This window comes from Diprion similis, chromosome 2 (assembly GCF_021155765.1).
Source record: "Diprion similis isolate iyDipSimi1 chromosome 2, iyDipSimi1.1, whole genome shotgun sequence".
NCBI classification, from domain to species: domain Eukaryota; kingdom Metazoa; phylum Arthropoda; class Insecta; order Hymenoptera; family Diprionidae; genus Diprion; species Diprion similis.
In genome coordinates, this window is record NC_060106.1 from 20,866,401 (window position 1) to 20,874,757 (window position 8,357).

Consider the following 8,357-nt stretch of genomic DNA (forward strand, 5'->3'; position numbering starts at 1 on the left):
CCGCAGAGCGAGAAGCGAGAAGAGGGATCCATTAGAAGCCATTAGCCATTAAAGTGCCGAAATATTTTATGCGTGCAACGACAAGGGCGTAACTGCCGCGAGGAAATATATGCGAGGCCTTAACTCACACCGATCGCCATTCACAGAGAGAGAGAGAGAGAGAGAGAGAGAGAGAGAGAGAGAGAGAGAGAGAGAAAGAGAGAATCAGGGAGAAGAGAATTTCACCCCTTCGTTCCTCCACGTGCAGAAAATAGCGAAACAAAATTGCAGAATCTGCTGTTCATCGCTTCCTCACGATCGATTTTTCTTTTTTACTCCCATAAACGAGGTTAATAAAATGATCGATCAATCGATTAATTTTTGCCGATCTCATCGAGTCTTGTGCGATTATTTTTATTTTTTTTTTTTTCTTTGGACCGGATTAATCGATGAATCGATTATTTTTAGCTCAGTGGCTTTCGCTGATTTGACTGATTTGTGAGACACTGAAAAATTCATACTTCAATTTAACAATGACTGTTTTTCTGTTTTTCAAGAAAAAAAAAAAAAAAAAAAAAAACACCGATAAACGTGCGGTTGAAACTTGTTGCAGATATCGTTCCGACATCCCCTGTAATATATTTAAAACTGAATGACGTAATAAATTGTCGTCCCATAACGCCACTTGCGATCTAGACGATATTATTCCAGTACTTGTAACGCGCCCTTCGCACTTCCACCCTCTCGGTCTTCTTTTTCTTCGAATATTTCCTCTTCCTCTTATTATTCTTCTTCTTTTTCCCTCTTTTCATCGTTGTCGTAATTTGCGGAAGGCGTTTCCCTCCCCTTTTACAACGGCAGCATGGCAGGGAGTTATGCAGAGACTAAAGTAGAAGTTCAGCCGAGGCAAGCAGAATCTTCACTGCAGGCCACGAGGCTGCAAGCCAAGCCCCTGGTGTAACGATCGATGGAAAATTTCCCTCGCATCGTGACCACTTTCGTTTCTTCGATGGCGTCAGATACTACGGATATCATTTTCTTCTTCTTCTTCTTATTCTTTCTTTTTTCTTTCTCTTCGTTTCACCCTTCGCTGGGGGTTGTATGTGTGTGTGTTCCAAAAAATTGCGTAAAAAGCCTGAAGCACTCGAGCAACTCAAACCTCTCGCATTTACAATCTTGCGGTCGTCAATATTTGTACTTTACTCTTACACGAGTGGCGCTGACATGCGAGAATCTGGAGTACCTATCTACTTATTCTTGAATCGATAATCGTAAGTTTTCTTGTCAAGTTTCTGACGGTAAATTCGCCGAATATTCTTCTATGAAATAGAAAAAATTTGGAAGAGAAATTGTTAAAACGTTATGATGTTAAGAACTAATGATGTTCAAAGTTTGCTCGAAGAAATCTGAACCGTAGTGAAAACGGCAGAGTCAGAATCCTTCTCAATGATCTACATTATCGTCAAACCTTTTCTCAAGTTTTTGATTTCTCAACTCGATTTGTACGAATTTGATCAGATCCATTTTCAATATATTTCACTATCATTTAATTATGGCTTTAGAATTGTTGAAAGTTTTTTTCAAAATCTTTTTCTAAAATCTGATTTGAAGGATCCAACGATTCACGTACATCATCGGTTGAATTTAGTTGAAACAATATTTTCTCAAAATGGAACAAGTTAAAAAAAAAAAAAAACAAACATAAATTTCAGTTACAATAGCATAATTATTGATGACTTCGAAGAGATTCTAGTATTGAATAATTTCTGCAATAAAATCGACCGAAAAGTGCATTCGGTCAAAAAGTCGACCAGGATGCACCCTTTTTTTGTAGCCCCCACTTCACCAGTCTATAAAACTCTACCAATTTTTTAATTTTTTTTAAAGATCTTTTCTCTTCTATGATCAATAAACATTATACAAAAAAAATGGATGGTAAAAATGTTTTTCCTTTTTTTATCTTACTTTAAAAAATGCCTCAAACTTAGGCCTCTAGACCAGAATAAACCCTTAGGATTCGAGTTCCTGGGGGTGGAAACCCCTCGACACAAAACTCCAGCCATATCCCGAACACTTTTAATTCAGATCTATTTTCCCTGAACCACAAACCAAACATCGAGAAGTTCGCCCATCGGTTCATGATTGCGAATCCAACCCTCGAAGGCGATACGAATCGAGGCCCAAACCGCAAACGGCGAGCAATTCGAGAAGGGCGAATTAAGGGAGAGACGAGGGGCGGGAATCCTTTATTCACCCATAAATTCAATAATCCGTGACGTACAAATACGCGGACGTTAGTGGGAGGCGCATGCAGCGTAAGCCTGCGTTTTCAACGCCGCACACGTACGGCGGCTTCGCCATGCGGTTCGCGCTTTTCATCCCTTCGACCTCTGCGAATTCGCGTTTCGCAACGTCCGGCTGGCTGGCTGGCTGGATGCTTCTGGCCAAAATGGTGAAGGGACCTCCTCCTCCTCCTCCCCCCTCACCCGTGTCAAGTGTCGGCGCAAAAACCCGCCTCAGTTCATGCTAACGAGAGCGCTAATCCTCGCCGCGATTTGGGTCACGGACGAAACTCGCGTTCCTGCTCGTGTCGAAAGAATTGGCCAACATTTGCGAGGGAAAACTCTATAGATCGTTTCCTCCGCGCGCTGAGCGCGCCGATCTTAATCGAAATCGTTATTTTCAATCGAGAATTAAGAGTGATCAAGGTAATCGATTTTCGATTGAATCGGTTCTTTTTTCCCCGATTAATCGAGGGTAAACGATTATTTTTCAAACTTGATTATTTTTTCTAACAATCGGTTCTTGTTTTTTATCCCTGTGAACGACGCGATACTGCAATATCGATTTAATTGCGATTAAAGTATCACTTACTATCATTGATTTACTGATAAAGTACCTATTTGATACACTAAGAGATTGGAAAATATTTTGAATGATACTATAAATTATCAAAAAACTTTTCACGTATTAAGATCATGTGCTGGAATTTATGAAATTCTCGTTTCGAATGAATCGTTTCGAAATAAATACGTGATTAATCAATTAATCGATTAATTTTTATCGTGTTCGGTTTTTTTTTTTTTTTTTTCGACTTAATTAATGGATGCATCGCAAACTTGATTCATAAACTCTCTGGAAATCGATAAGGTGATCGATGAAGAAGTAATCCGTCAAAATTGAAGTTCGACGTTTTTTAACTTACCGCTAATTTTTGTTAGAAAATAAAAGAATAAAAGAAATTATTACAATCATCTCGAAAATGAAAAGCTGAGTTTTCATTGAATCACATTTCCCAGACCACTTTTGGATGGACGTCTAGACGGTATCAGAAGAATTAAATAAATGAACTAACGAATTGTCTTAGCTTAGAATTGAATGAATTTTGAATTTCATCTGTCACGTGGTTTTTGTTTTATTTGATTAACAGAATTGGACAAAAAAAAAATTAAAGACATCAGAGGCCAAGTGAATTTCATTTTCTTCATACAGACGAGACTTTTCCTCTCGCTGAAAATCAACGGCCTCGAGTTTATACATAAATAGACTGTTTCAAACGTAGCATGTATATGGTGCATTCCATGCCAACTAAGCCTGGATCTGACCCTTGACCCCTCTGATTTGGCTCGCGATTTTTATACGATCACTTCGTTCAAACGACACACTTTAAAAGTGTGGAAGAATTCTGAAAAATCATATGTCAAGGATGAAATTTTTTTTTTTTTGTAGCATTGATCCAGACTCGAAGAATTACTTCAAAAAAATGTGAGAAAAACCAAAAACGAAACGCTGCTCCACTCTAGCTCTACGATCGGTTTTGAAAATTTTGGGTAATTGAAATCCCTTGGAAAAAAAAAAAAAAAAAAAAAAAACTGCGTGCCTTCGAAAGTCTAAACAATGACCTAAGAAATCTGGATTTGAATCGAAGAGGTCAAGGGTCAAAGAGAATAGCCAGGTTAAGTCGTCAAGGAACGCCCCATAAGTTTTCGGTCAAACTCAACGTTCAGAACGACAATGAATTGTTCCAGGAAAAAAGAAAAAAAAGAACAAAAAAAAAAAAACAAAAGTAAAGGAGTCTTAAATCGACTTTTCCCAACTTTGAATAATCCAGCGCGTTACATACGCGTCCAGTTCAGAAACCGAGTAGGCAGACAACCAGAGTCGTAAATAAAATCGCCTCCTCAAGCCTGTGGTACCCTGCAAAGTGACCGCGATGAGGTCGGTTGCTAACCTTGCCATATCGCTTCTCGGACTCGAGGCGACGCGTGACTATCGCGGTTTTATCTGCAGTTGCAGCAGAGAACGTCGTCGTTTAGCTACGCGTGCTTTTCTTATCGGTTTATAGGTTCTCGATCGGTGTAGGTATTCGAATTCTCGAATTCCTTGCGATACGAGTGTGACGAATCAGAATCGCCGATAGGTATAATGTGATAAAAAGATCTCGACGCCTCGCATTCCGTTCTTTAAGGCCCTGCGAGTCTGAATAATTTCGAAAGTCAGATTTGACAATTGTAATTGGTGGTTTTCTTTTATTTTATTTTATTTATTTTATTTTACAATTCTCGTTACCGCCATTGCATAAGAATGGACCGTTATAACCCTTTAAGTCATAGTGGTTTGAACCATTCTTTCAACCTGTTCTATATCCATTTTTTTTTATACTCGGAGAACTTTCCGACATATTTTTTTGCGGTTTTTTTGGTATATTTGAGTCTGAAATCAGATTAAAAAAATTCAAGATGGCGAATTCAATATGACGGACGAAAATTTAAAACTCGATCGAATCCGGAGAAAAAACTCTGGCCAGAGATTTATGGGGTCACTGATTACGAATCCGAAATCAAATATTGAAAATTCAACATGGCGAATCCAATCAGCGATCCCAAAAACCCCTGCATAAAGTTTCTTGACCGTATTCGAGCAAATTTTAAAATCTCGTCTGCGGTATTGAATCCGCCATGTTGAATTTTTGAAATCTGACTTCAGGCTTGTAACCAGCGACCCCAAAAACCATAGAATACTATCTTTTTATAAAAATTATCTCAGAACAATAATGCGTGACTCAAAAGTTTAAGGTTAAGTCGTAAGTTTTTCCGGGGGCAAGGGGGGAGGGGGTTAAATATAAATTAGCGACTGGCTAGAGAAGCTGCAACGAAGTGCAGACGATGACCGCAACCGTCGAACTTGAACAGCCTGCGTGCCTTTACGACTATTGAAAGCATTGAGCGCGTAACATTGCATAAAATATGATTTAGGGACCTTTGAACTTTGCGTAATAACGCATCGCAGCAATTCTTCTCTGGCTGAATTTATGTATCTTGTATGTTAAGTACACGTCATAGCAGAGGTAAGCGTGACGTTGCACCATCCCACTGCACGGGAAAGTAGAACGCATTCCATCCCTTTCTGGTATATTTGCTGATATTTGCTGGTTTTTCGGGTAGCGGCCAATTTGCCTTTAGGAATGTTCAAGCTCGACGAGAGAAACTTCTTTTAATCGCAACGATTATGCTACTTGAGTTCTGTGTGTACTTACATGGCATTCCATTTTTAACCTGTTTTTATAATATAAAACCTGATATTTTCCGGATTAATTGGTTTCGACGAGAAATTTTTCGGACGAAAGGATTGCAGTTTCAAATGGTACACAAAATCATAATTATTTGCATCGATTTGTTCATGAACTGGACTCATGATACCGAAAATATTATTTATCAATTTTGAAACTCGTTTTGAAACTTTTCCATTTCAATTTTCAACTCGATTCGTGAGAACTCTTCCGATAACTTTAAGAATATTTTTCACAAGAAAATGATTCAGTAACCATCGGAACGAATCAAAAAGAAACAAGAAAAAAAGTGTACCACTTAAAATTCAAAAAATGTAATTTTTTGTAACATCTCAAGTAAGGTCAAGCACTTCGCCTTGTTTTGGAGTTTATATTTCATTTAAAATATTTGAAAAAAAAATAAAAAATAAAATAAAACAAACAAACTGGGATAAAAATTTGGAAATAAAAAAATTGTAAACGTTCTCTTATCGATGAGCATAATAAAATTTAATAACATTAACAAAATCTTGAAGGCTATTTAAATAATCATGCGTGGTATTATAAATTTCCTAAACGACTGTCAAAGTAGGTAAATACTGAGAATGAAAAGTGCTTTCTCGTAAAAAAATTGACGCCCTTTTCCCACGGCAGTTGGCGACGAGCCGAAGACCTTGGTGCTCCGTATAATGGGGGGAGATGAGGGGGAGGGATGTGAGGAGTTGGCGCGAAGACGCACCTCCGGATGGCGTGCGAGTGATAGGGTACCGAGGATCGGGCCGCTTCAGGGACGGACGTAGCTCGTTACGAAATTCCCGGAGTGTCTTTGCCAGGTCGTTTCGGTTCCCCCGATCGTCGGGGAGGTTGGCTTGAACGAAGACGAGGAGAGCGAGCGGCGCGCCTTCGCGGGCAATTGTCCCTGCGGAACGCGTAATAGCGACCCACTGAATTACTTCTAGAGTCCCATTCAAATCGTCGGGCTTCCCATTAAATTGCAGCTCGAACGATTTAAAACAGTTTTTCAACGCGTCGGGCAGGATGGGCTGGGCTCGCCTCCTCCAGGTCACTCGTTTATACGCACTGATCTATTGTGTGGTTGTATTCTCACACAGATCACAACCGACAAGTCACAAGGTGCACGAGAAGTTCCATGAACCGTAGCTGTTCTGGCTTTACTTGAAAAAATCATGTGATTTATGCGCTCGACGCGACAGTTTTGAGGTTAGAATCCCGCGTTTCACCCGTTGAATCAAAGCTTCTTGACATTTTGAATCGACCGATGAGTTCAGACCTCTCTATCCGTCGGTGGGCAGCGGGTTCGTACATAAAAACACTTACATTTGTCCAACGAGAGTCGTAGTGAACTCTCAAAGTTCCGAGGTGGAGCTTCGGAATCTTCCGAGCTTCCGTAACTGCAGCGAAATTATTTTTCACATCTGTGTTACGCATCGAGTATGAAAAAATCACTATTGGCGATTGAATATCCGCACTTATTCACGCTCTGACCTTTTTTGAAGGCAATAAAATGTCCCCTGCAAGCCAGTGCGAGGCACAATGGCTGGTATTATTTCGGGGAGTGTACAAAATACACACAGCGTCGAATAAGTGAGAAAAATAACGTTCAAGGATCGGCCGAATAAGGCGAGGGAGAGCTGATATATACCTACGCGGGAGTGAAAATACGAAATTAACATACAATTACCCGGCGGTGTCAGAGCGGTTTTCCCACTCCGTGCGTGGTGGTTATTCTTTAAATATAATTTAAGATCGTTAGTCACGCGTGTGCAGCGGCAGCGAAGTTATGGCCGCCCACTCGGTAGGTAGATACGTATGCACCTTGTTTCAATATACCCGCAGGTATCGCCGTCCTTCTCTCGCTTTTCCTTTTCCCTGGGTCCGTTGCAGCTGCTGTACGTCCCGAGACGTACTCGATCTCGGCTCTTTCACGTGCTGCGGAAGCTCAAGGCCCAGCTTTATTGCGACTGTGCAATCATATCTCCTCTCTTGAAATTTTTTCGAACCCTGCCCTTGAGCTCCTGAGGCTTACCCGCGATGCATTCTCGCGCGCCATATGCTGCTCCTCATAATCCCACGATCACATAGCGAGTCAATCACAATTTTCGTGCCTCTTTTAAGTCGCGAAATTATCCTCTTTCGAACGATTTTATCCACGACGTGATACAAATCGCTCGCCATTAATCAACGATCAAATTATGGTGGTTGGTAGAAATGATGCATCGGATGTCTTCATGCGGTATTTCGCCTCCAGCAAGGGGCGGCAGCGGCGATCGTGTAAACGCGTCGTCTTGCGAAGCAAAGCGCAAAAACCGATTTCGGGAACATGAAACGAGGTCTTCACTCGCAGATATGCTTGATACCCTCGAATTAGTTGAGTAGCTTTGCTTTTGTAAACGAAACGCTTGTCGCCAGCGACGTGACGTCACCGAGTTCAAGGATGACTGAACCTGATGGTTCAAGATCGGAACGCATCGGCTGGAAGAGATGCCAATTTCCACGGACAGTTCCAGGTGAATAATATAACAGACCATCACGGCTTCTTGGACGGGTAAAAGGAAATCCCGAAGTTCAAGAGCGGCACAGTAGCTCCAGGGCGGTAATCGCGATGGAGAAGTTTAACGAAGAGAAGATTCCCGCCGAGCGAAACGAAGCCTGTAATCAACGAAGTTCAGTTTCAGTCTCTCTCTCTCTCTCTCTCTCTTTCTCTCTCTCTTTCTCTCTCTGGGCGCTCGTGTCGTCAACGCTTGCTACCCGGTATTACGAGGCTCTCCTACAAGCCAGCCGTCAAGCCTCTTACACAAGGTGATCGCAG